Genomic DNA, 11836 nt, shown 5'->3' with positions numbered 1-11836 from the left:
GAATGATGATTTAAAGGTAATTCAACAATGTACGTACCATGGGTATTGATAGATTGATGCTGATTTGTAATATGACAACAAATATCCCCCACATACACACATATCTATTTATCAGCAGATGTTCTGCAATGAGATGGGTCCTTAGACTTATCGGGAATTAAAAAAAACAAGTATTCCTTTTAAAGGAATGATCGGCAATAATGATATATTGATAGCTAGAAGCAATCAACATGATCAGTTTGATGTAAAATAATTAAAAAAGTACTGTATTTTTACAAAGTATAGAATATTTTGAATCTGTAATTTTAAAATAAATTTGGGGAAAGCCGTTCGTAAACTCCTTGTCTAGTTTAACGTAATTATTAAATGTAATCTTCTTCTTCTCCATAATACTGACTACTGAGTAGGGATCTTCAAAGAGCATTAACACGTTTACAAAGAAAGAGTTGTATTAAAATAATATAATGCAACTGAAAAACATTAAATGCAATCATAACTTGCTATTGTGGTCGCATGTTAGCGATAACGTAACCTTGTTTATAAATCAAGCCGTCTTCCTAGCTACTATTATGCAACATCAATAGATCGAGGTCAGTTCATGGAGAATCTTCTTATGATTGAGGTCAGTTCACCGAGGTCAACTGCATTACTGAATGAATCTTTCGATCGAAATTCTTACGCGTGAGACAAAATGTGCATTCTTTAATTAACAGGTCGAACTGTATTTTATGTATGTTTGCATCTCTTAAGGTAAATGAATTGAAATAAAACTGAGTAAAATGTTATATAAATACTAAACCAAACTTCAAGTTTTTATAAGAACTTCTTATGCAAGCGAAATGTGTGCGCACGTGGAAGCATTTGCCGGATGCCTCATATGGACACAATAGTGATCGGCGGAAGCCGATCACAAAAATCAAGCGTTGAATATCGCAACCAAAAAAACCCTAAACGAAGGGGACTTGTCTACATATGGTAAAACACTACCTACAGTTCTCACTTATTATTGTAAAGTTTTAATCATTAACTGTTTTTATCATTAGATTTCTTTCATTTCATTGAGTTCAACTCTTACATAAAGTGAAACACTACACCACAAAACGTACTGTTGTAGACAGTTACAATTTAGAAAGTCAAAACACTGTGTGAATACTTAGACAACTACCTGAAATATCATAGGCCGATTTATATTAACATGAGAAATTGTACACGGCTGACCTTTTTAATAGCAATCCTAAAATCATTTTCATCGCTTGATATCAAGTACTGAAATATATATCTGTCTTAAAAGTATGACACATTACGCGTTGTTACTAAGTGTAGCCGAGAACATAATTTTCTTCTAAATGCCTCATACATATCTTGCAAGCCATTTTATTCAGCGCGACCGGTTATTGTTTTGTATAAGATTTAATCCCTTTAAAAGAGTATATGATGAATGGGATTTAAAGGTATTTTAACAATACATGTACTACGGGGGGGGGGGCATTGATAGATTGATGCTGATATGTAATATGACAACAATTATCCCATACGCAGATTTTTTCAATCAGAAAAATGGACCATTAGACTTATCGTGAATATAAGATCAAGCTTTGAATGTCGCCAACAAATATCAAACACAAAACACATATAACGTCCGTGACATCGATGTCAATGGTTTTAATTTGGTGTGTAGTATACAATGAAATATAAAGTAGGATACAACTACAACTAAACAGAGGAGAACTTAGGGTTAAGGAAACGTCTTTTCTGAAATAGTAAATGATTGTGTTTTAACATTTAGGTCAAGATCTAGTAAATGATTCCAGAGTGTCTTTTTGGTGCTAGAAACATTATGACGTCATAATTGATTTGATGAATCTTTTACCGTATTTTACAGCTTTACTGAAATTATGTAGAAAATAAAACAATATTAAGACATTCTTTATTTAATCACGAGAAAAGTAATCCCGGTACCTATATTCAATTTGTGATCATTTTAAAGAGGAGGTCAAGAGCTTTTTTAATGCCGTTTTTGGCAGACTGTAGGCAATCTAGATATATTTAATTAGTCAAAAATGGACAAAACTCCAAGATTTGTTACCTTTATCCTTCCTATTTCATAGAAAATAGTTATTTAAAACATGATTTTTCATCGTATTTACCAAAAATTTTAAGCCCCGGTACACCCGATGAAACAAAGATATTGTTATGAAGCATCATTAAAAGAATTTATATCTTGAATTTCATAAACCTGTAGGCACCTTTCATTTACTAGATCTTGACCTTTACGTCATTGTTTTTGATGGATCTTTTTTCATAAATAACGGCTTAGTGTGTAGATAATGAAATAATTTTTTTACGACATTTTGAAATTCTTTGCAAATTATTAAAATATTATTCCCATTTCATATGTTTCTAAAGGAGAGGGTAAAAACCTTGTTTAACATAAATTTTCTTTACGCAGCAAAAGTCTTGCAAAGGCTGAGAGTGTGGTTGAAAATGACCGATTATGGAAACATAATTCTAACAAATATTCAAAACAATGTGAAAAAATAATTAAAAAGCATTGTATTTTCTTTTCTTCCAAAACAGTTTATCATCAGAGACAATAATCAATATTTTTGTAATGCGAAAAAAAATATATCTTTTTTTTCAATTCAAATAATAATAAAAGAAATAGTTTGCGATCGTTCTTTTTATGCTTGGGTCATTTCTCTTGTCAAGAACCTATTTGATGGTTAAGATATAATCCAAATATCAAAACAATCTTAGATCTGTCATTTTAAACCTTTATGTATGCACTTGTTTAAATTAGTAAAAAATATATTCAAACTAGATAAGATCTTAAACACTTATAGAATTATCGCTTCAAAAACAGTTTATTAGAGGCAACTGTGCTGAGAAAATGAAGCACTGTTTTCTAGTACACGAAACAATTTCATTGTGTTCCGTTGAACAAGAGGATTTTCACCAATATAAGGCTGATGTTTTATCTCATGGTTGTTAGTTATTTAAGACTTTTATGTTTAGCTAAAATTTAAATCAACATAACGAATACTAGTAAGTTAAAACATTATATACACTGATTTTACCACCAAAAAACTGTAGTTTATTTCAAGTAGTCGACTAATTGGATTTTAGTCAATGATTGGTGAATAGTTTCGTGCTAAAAATTTAATAAGTTTCCCTTGGAATTAGATTCAGGTCGAAATAAAGACGGCATTGTGTATTGTGTCAACAAAGTTTGCAAATATGTGATAAACTTTTTGACTTACCACAATGACATTGCAAATACGTGATGAACTTTTTGACTTACCACAATGACATTGCAAATACGTGAAAAACTTTTTGACTTACCACAATGACATTGCATTTCAACTTAAAAACACGTACGTGTGGATGTTTAGTCCACTTGTTGATATCAAATGATAACATTAAAACAAAGCACTAACACAATACTCACACACATATATACCGGTAGTCTGTTACAAGATATTTACGTAGCACATTTGGGCGATTTTTAATATGAAAAATACAAATATCTGTAAAAAAAAAAGTGCGCTTGGAATGTATGTAAAGAAAAATATCTAGGATAACTTCATTCACTCATTATCATTTTTTTCACTAGAACCAACAATGATTTCTTACGGAGATTTATAATGGGGAATGTTGACGGCCATTCTGCATTTGGAAGTAACACGGATTACCTCGCACATTTTACGAACGTTATTCATATCTGTTGCAATACAAAATCCCCGTTGACATCGTATTTTTAACCATGTTGTGAAATCTGATAGGCTAGAGGAAGCGTTTAGGAGAAATTTTGGAATTTTTATTATTTTTACTGAATAATTACATTTGTAGCAACGCTTAAACCAAAGGTTGTTTAATTAATATGTTCCTCCATTTTTGTTTTACGTTGGTTTACTTAATTTGCCGAATCACCGTTCTACGCCGGTCATGTCACAGGTACATTATAAACCACTGAGTTCACTACAGAATTGTTCCGTGTTCCCGATTACGACAAACAGCACACGGCGGCTGTGGTCGATCGGTAGAGAATACTTACTTCTCCATGACACCTGATCTGACCTCTAATTTTTTTAAGGGTACGTGTTTTCTAAATATCTAAATATATCTTTTTAAACGAGGCAAGCTACTGACAAATAAAGTGATAGAACTAGATTGTCAACATTCTCAATTGAAGTCATCATTTCGTTCAATGGTCAATAGAGCAAATACAATGGAATGCTGACTGTCGTTTTTAGACGGGGTCACGTGACCCCGTTTATTTGTTTACTGTCAGCCGAAGTCTCAAACCGGAAGCACGCGTAGAACACATGAATTGAGTCTACGCCTAAGAAAATAGTGCAGAAAGTGTTCATGCATTTCGGTAAACGTGTGTATTATAAAAACACGCATTAAATCTTCTAAGTCCTCTGTATATAAACCAAATCCTATCTAGAAAAAAAACAAATAGTTTTATTGATCAAATTATTCTTGCTCGGGTTCAAATGAGAAAAGAGTTACGTAACTGAATGCACAACGCCGTTGACGATTCAGTTGGTGTACAAGCTCATTAATCAATAGAAGAGGTTGACGGTTGAATCGAAAGTAAAGTTCCCAAACGCAATGTGCCATTTTTACAAAGTCGTGAGTTTTATTTTGACAATCTTTCACCTAAATACTACCGAACTTCATGCGCAAGCCGAAGTTGAAATCAGGACGAATTATACACAGATGTCTTGCATATTAAAGAGGTGTTTCATTGGCTACAAGTCTACTTGCGGTATGACTGCTGTTCATCTCTGAAGGAATTCTGTACATAGAAAATAAAACAAGTCTGAATTTGCTTTCTCGTTCGTTGGCTCTTTAATTAATTAAACTGAATTTAAATTTGGAACAATGCATTGTAAGCAAAATCTATATACATGTAAATTATAAATTTTGGGTGACCAATACCTCAAATAATATATACATGTACAATCTTATCGATTTAAGAACCAAGTTAAATGTTAATGTTCATGTTGTCCGGCTTAGTTGGAATCAGATTTGGAGTGAATTACATTGTAAAGTAATGCATAACATTACCATTTCTTCATGAATTAGGGCACTGAATTACCATTACCATTACTTCATTTTCTTGATGTAATGCATTACATTTCCATTACATGAGTAAAGTAATGCATTACCATTACCATTACTTTGTGAAAAGTGAATAAGTTGAAAAAAAAGTAATTTAAAAGCTAAATAAAGAGTTTTTGTAAATGTTTCATAAATAAAGCATGCTTAAACATATTGACAGGTTCATGTTCAATACCAGATTTAAATTTAATGACATACAAAATTCCTGTTGGTCCCGTAACATTTACACGGTAATGACGGAGTTGCCAATTTTTGTTATTTATATTCTCTGATTTTCGGAGTATGATTTTTAATGAACGGAGCGGTTGTATCGTAATTCGTGTTTACACAAAAAGTAGTAAGTGGCAAACGGGTTTATTTACCTCTTGATGCATGAATCGCTGCAAGAAAATCGTGTCAGAAAATCAAAATGGCGACCGTGACAAACCTTTTTATTCTTACAGTACTTAAAATCTTATTATAAAAAAAAATATTTCTAACATCAGGTGCCTGTGTTTGTTATCGGTATATAAATGTTCACTTTGTTTGTTAATTCAGCAGTTTGAGAGTTTTCGGGGTTTTCATAAACCTTGTACAACGGACACCGTCCGACTCGTGCATATTCTCTTGGATCACAAAATTGAATTTATCTAACGATTTAAATTATCTACCTTGATATAGTTGTTTTGATTTTCCCGGTTAGTAGTGATTTTAAAAAAAAATTCCTTGGGGTCTTATTTTACATAAAATACCGTTGTGTCAATTTTCTACAATTATGAATGCCGGGATTGAGTAAAATTTAGGCAAAGTACAAAGTATCAGACACTTGCAAACAGCTGAATTAACATAGATTGAAACAACTAATTCAAACTCATCATTTTTGAAGCATGTTCTAAGAAATCAAGTACAATTACAAATTCAAACTTTCAAGACCCCGTCTTTCAGTACTCTCAGTACTTTGATTTATACTTATTGTTAGACCATTATTTATCAAACAATTGTCAAAAGAATTCTTTTCGTTTACCCGACTACGACAACGAACACAAAGGTATAATTGGTCTGCAGATTAAATATTAATATAATGATAATAATAATTATAGTTAATTATATATCATTAATATATAATATTAATAAATATTAAATTGAATATTTGTGACACAGATGTCCCGTCCATCATCCTCTGTTACAATCACTGTATATCTGGACTGTTCGTCTGCATAAAAAAATATAAAAGTGTCAATATTATGATTATTTTAAATGCAGCTCATAGTATACACTATTTGCTGTAAAGACAGTATCACGGTTGTCATTTTGTTTAATTCTACAGAGAGCGACAATAACAAACAAAAATATACAAAACATTTAACACCTGTCTCAAAAGAATAACATGTATCTTGTAACAGTGTTTTTTTAAATGTATCTAATTACACGGTTTTTATGTTGCATCGATGAAAAAATGTTGATATCCTAATGTGTAAAAGGTCAATGCTTTGTAATCATTAATCATATACTCAATTTGCCAATAACTATAATAATGTATTTATTCTGACATTCAGAGACGATTTCCAAATAATTATTGTTATTAAGTGCTAAAATTTATGCGTTCATTTAAATATTTAACAATCAATACATCAAAAATTAACAATCATTTATTCATTAACTTATTTTTTTTACACATTTACATATTTCGGGCTCATAATTTACTTAATAATGCTGCCTTTAAATCGAGCCAATAAATTGACGCCTTTTTTTAATCCGTTTGTAATTTATGGTACGTTCTTTATAAAATTGGCTACTGAAAGAAGTTTTAGTTATCTCTCTTTCTCCAGTCTTTCTATTTCTGCTTCAATAATATATTTGTATGACTATTCTGGTACCCCTTGCGATTTTTTCTGTCAATAGCAATCCTTTGAAATCTGGAGGTTAGACATTGCGGTCAGCGGGGCAGCCACTGTGACGAAAACAATTTTTCAATGTATATAGAATAAAAGAATTACTGATCAGTGAATGATGCTTTGTTTATCATGGATGATCTCAAATCATCAACAAATATAACCTGCAAGCGCAACCATTCTAATGAGACAAACTCCCATAACAGAGGGGCTTGGCCTGTCCGTTACAACCAATCAGAAACGTTTGTAAATACTCTTAGTTTGTACAAACTGAAAAAAACCTTTCAGATATATCCTTCTAACCACGGATGGGGGAAGTCCATTGCAATATCAAAAACGCCACCGCACCAGTTAACAGTCCCCGTGTTATTCAGCATCTAGAAGTTGCAAAATTATCTTGGTTTCTTAAAACAAAAATGTGCAAACTTTCAGATATTCTTTTAACCAATGATAATATTAACAGAAATTGGCTGATTACGATTTGGTTCACAAAATGTATATACATGAAAACGCATTAACATTAACACAAATAATAAAAGTCTTATTTAGTAAGTATTACAATGATCCATCCTTATCTCAGACTGATTCATTCCCGGCTGATTGTATTGGGGTCTTTATTGAATATACGGATGAAATCATATAATTAACCAATTTGAATAGCTACTTTATAATTAGCTAACACATTGACCAACGACTTGGTCAAATGTTAACAGTCCTTAGTTACTCTCACCTTTCTCACTTTTGTGGGACATACAGTACCGATCAGACCCAACCTAACATAAAGTAACCCCAACTAAACCCTGGGTTTACTTTCTGGGTTTGCTAGAGTGGACCCAGAGTAAACCCTAAGTAAACCCAGAGTGGACACAGAGAGTAAACCCCAATCAGAAGTATACCCTGAAAGCAGACTCTACATGTGTATTCGGAATATACAAGGGGCAGGAATTACAGACAGTATGATGATAAGATAAAATACAGGTCTGCTTCACACTTCATTGCGTATTGTTTACTCCAAAAGCAAACCCAAAGTAAACCCCGAGTGGACCCACATTTTCAAAAGGTAAACCCAACGTTTTTGATTCAGAAGGCAATTTCATAAGTCTTGATTCCCTTAATAATTTACATGTAAATACAAACTTTTTAGAATATGCTGGACTTAAAAAGGTTGTGTTAGATAGAATTGGTACTTACAATATTAAAGAGGCAAGAAATAAAATACAAGCACATATACCATATACAATTGCAATTTTCAAGAAAGCAAACAAAGGTTGTAAAGATATGCATAATATTTTAATAAGTAAAAAGAAAGAAACAATCAAAGCAGTTTATAAATGGCATGAAGAAGGTTATAGATTTAGTGACTCGGATTGGGGTAAAATTTTCCTTTTAAAACTGCAAAGGAATCTAAATATCACTGGTTACAATTTCAAATATTACACAGAATAATTGCAAAAAACTACTTTTTAACGAAATTTTTATGATTGTCCTAATGTTAAAGAGATATGGTGTGCAGTTGAAGAAATGTTTTTATCAAAGTTTAATTTTCCAATAGCTTTTGATAAGATAGGTGTACTATTCGGTAAATTTAACAACAATAATATTTACAAAGTTCATAACTTACTGACACTTGTTGTGAAACAGTTTATTTTTGCCTGTAAATACAAAATGGTACCCAAACTGGATATAAGTGCATTGTTTACCATAATAACCAATAGATACCTTTAAAAAAATTGTAATTTCACTCAGTATGAAAAACACTTGAAACAGATTTGTGATCTACTCTGACTGATGAAATTTTCAATGAAAAATCGACTTTGATAAATTTATGTATGTCAATAGATTGACAATTTTACTTATCTAAGTGCTCCAATACAATGTTTCTTGTACATAATATTATCAGTCTTTCTTTCTGAACTTTCTCCCCTATAACTTTCACTAATTGTATATTTATATGCATATAATAGCTATTATATATAAGACACTAGCTAATGAGAATTTTTTTTTGAAACTTTAATTTCACTTGCTATTATACCAATGACATGTTTATATGCAATTGTGAATTGAAAATGTCAAAATAAAAAAATAATAAAAAAAACAAACAAACGTGAACCCAGAAATTAAACCCGGGGTTTAGTTGGGGTTTACTCTGGTGTTACGTTGACTCTGGTGTTAGGTTGGGTCTGATCGGTACTATTCAACGCAGGGTTTTGTCTTGTGTTATTAATCAATAAACATCTGTGTACAATGTTTTAGTGGTACAAAACTTTAACCTACCAGTGAGGAACATTTAAGAACCTTGTTCATCTTTTTGTGTTATGTTGGACATACTGGGTGTCCAGTGTATGATAACGAAGCATTATTTTGTATTTATAAAATCAAAGAAGGGTATCGAGACATTTCATTTATTAATGATCATTCAGAAATAATTCAAATCATTCTCAAACTCCATGTCAACTTTTCAATAGATCTGTATTTACCCACTGCAACCGATGGTTTTCCACATAGGTCATGAATAGGTACATGTAGAGTATCGAGTGATCTGTGTGAGGTAACCATCAGACTTTTGCTATATAAATACACTGTAGATTACTTATTTTAAAGAGCATTCAATGCTTCAGTCAACTTATTTTGTTTCATATTGTAAAATCTTTAAATCACAAGCCCCATTGTTTAGTTCTCTTTATTTGCGTCCTATATTACTTCTCCCGTCAGGAGTTCACGTCATCGATAGCTAGCTATGGAGTAAGCAGCGAGTGTTGTATGTACTCAGAGCCTCAATAAATATCAGGTCTGATGAGTGGCATCATCGTTGACCTTAAATCTGAAGTGCAAGAACAAGTGCCCGGGTCTTCGCAAGATTTCATTAAGAATTAATGTTTAAGTGGTGTTTAATCGCAGAATCATGTTTCAAAACAGTTGATTTTGAGCCATATTTCATATAGAGAATTGCACTGTTTATTTTCGGATGTATCTTTATTTAAAATTAATCAATATGCCCCATTTTAATTTCGCATTGAGAAATCGCCATTAAAAAGCCGTATGTGTAACAATTTCAGATTCAAACAATTATTTTATAGATAAAAATACTATATTCAATATTAAGACCCCTATTTATGATTTATTTTGGTATAAAACGTGACTTGGTTATGCACGGATTACAACGCGTCCCATATAAAGGTGTCAAGTTACAGGGTCACGGGATCAATTAGTAAAAGGTTAATGACTTAGGAACCTATAAATCTGATTGGAGAGACGTCACTGTCCCTCTATCATATTAAGCTGTACAGTAAACATACCCCAGTCATCGCTGCAGACGTCTTGCAGTGGACTACAGGGACATGCAGGTAAATGTATGACTGGTGCTGTTTACAACATTGATTGTTATTCATTTACTCAGGTGTGACTCGAACTAAGTATCCCGTTGTGAGGGAACCGGTTTGCTATGCCGCCTTTCAGGTCTGTTTTTGTTGAAGTTTATAGAATTCATACTTTGGCGTTTACTATCTTCAATTATTCATTCATCGAAGGGCCTAAAAAGACAATGTGCTATGATTTCAATAAATATATCAGTTATAAAAACAATCTACATATATACAATACTCACTGAAAAAATAAAGCATTTCTTCAAAGAAAAGTTGTATAACGAAATAAAAAAAATACATAGGCCAAGATTTGGTTATATTCATTTTGGAGTGTAAAAGATAATATTTTACGCAATGAATTCTGTGCTAGATAATAATATTAGCGCCAGAGTGACAATGTTGCACCCTTACTATCTTCCTAATGAATGATTATATTTATAGCTTAATATCTCACCTGTCAGGCGAGATACACTTAAAACAAAAATAATTATATACTCTCTAGACAGTTGTCTATCATTTGACATATATGTTTTTTTGGGGTTCTTTTTTCATGTTTTTGTTTTGTTTTGTTTTTTGCGAAACTACCTCAAGCGGATTCAAAAAGGCCATCTTTAAACAAAGATAACTATCAAGCACGGCAATAACAACACTTAAGATTTTTAATTTTAACCCAATGTAATTTTTTAAGACTTAAATCGTCAATAAATTGATATCAAGATAAGAGTTGCAAAGGTAAAAAAAAACTATTAAGAACATCATTCACACATATGTTTATTTTAACATTTTCATTTTTTATCTTGCAGTATGCTTAATTTTCAATCATAATTGCCTTCAAAAGCATTGGTCATTTGGTCCAATTTTATCCGCAATAATTTGATAAAACATTGTTTTGCTTTCCTTTGAGTTTCAAGTAATTTTTTTCAAACATACATGTAGACGCTGACAAATAAACGGGGACTCTTTATTGGAGTGTTGTTGTTTGGTGTTTGCTATGGGCAGATAGCGCCCCTCTACGAGGCGCAATCGAGCCTCACATCCGGGACTCTAGTAGCAGCGGGCTCCATCGGCGTCGTGGCGCTTGCAGGTAGGGCTGGATCACTGTGATTAGAAATACATTGACAAATACTGTATTTGTGTAATCTGAAAAGAAAAAAATAAAGCTTATGTATTACAGCGACTGTCGCGGTGGCGGCATTGTCTGTCCGTAGGGATGTTAGAAATTGTTACTGCGAGACAACAACTCAAACTCCAGAGGAGTCCTGTGCTGACAAATGTGAAGACTTGGTCGCATCAGAAAGAGCAAAATATGAAAAGGAAAACGAAGGTATTTGAACGAGCTATGAAGACCGGTTATATTATGGAGTTACGGTAGATTATGTACATTTTTGAAAAATGGTTATGGTACTTTTAAGCAAAGAAATCATGTGTTTGATCTGTTAATGTAGTATAAGTACTTCGGTTTACAGCAATCAT

At 32.2% G+C, this 11836-nt stretch overlaps 1 protein-coding gene and 1 long non-coding RNA gene across 4 annotated transcripts in view; one reads left to right on the top strand and one right to left on the bottom strand.

Annotated features, from left to right (window-relative positions):
• The window catches only part of LOC117687750 (uncharacterized), a 232769-nt gene that overhangs the window by 30079 nt on the left and 190854 nt on the right, over positions 1-11836 (bottom strand). The window lies entirely within an intron of this gene.
• LOC117687393 (uncharacterized) lies at positions 10335-11712 on the top strand. The gene is made up of 3 exons (XR_010711114.1): positions 10335-10457; positions 11300-11447; positions 11538-11712. It is a non-coding gene; the product is annotated as an uncharacterized lncRNA (long non-coding RNA).

The sequence above is a fragment of the Magallana gigas genome, chromosome 1 (genome assembly GCF_963853765.1).
Source record: "Magallana gigas chromosome 1, xbMagGiga1.1, whole genome shotgun sequence".
In the NCBI taxonomy this organism is placed as follows: Eukaryota; Metazoa; Mollusca; class Bivalvia; order Ostreida; family Ostreidae; genus Magallana; species Magallana gigas.
This window is presented reverse-complemented; position numbering and strand designations above follow the sequence as displayed.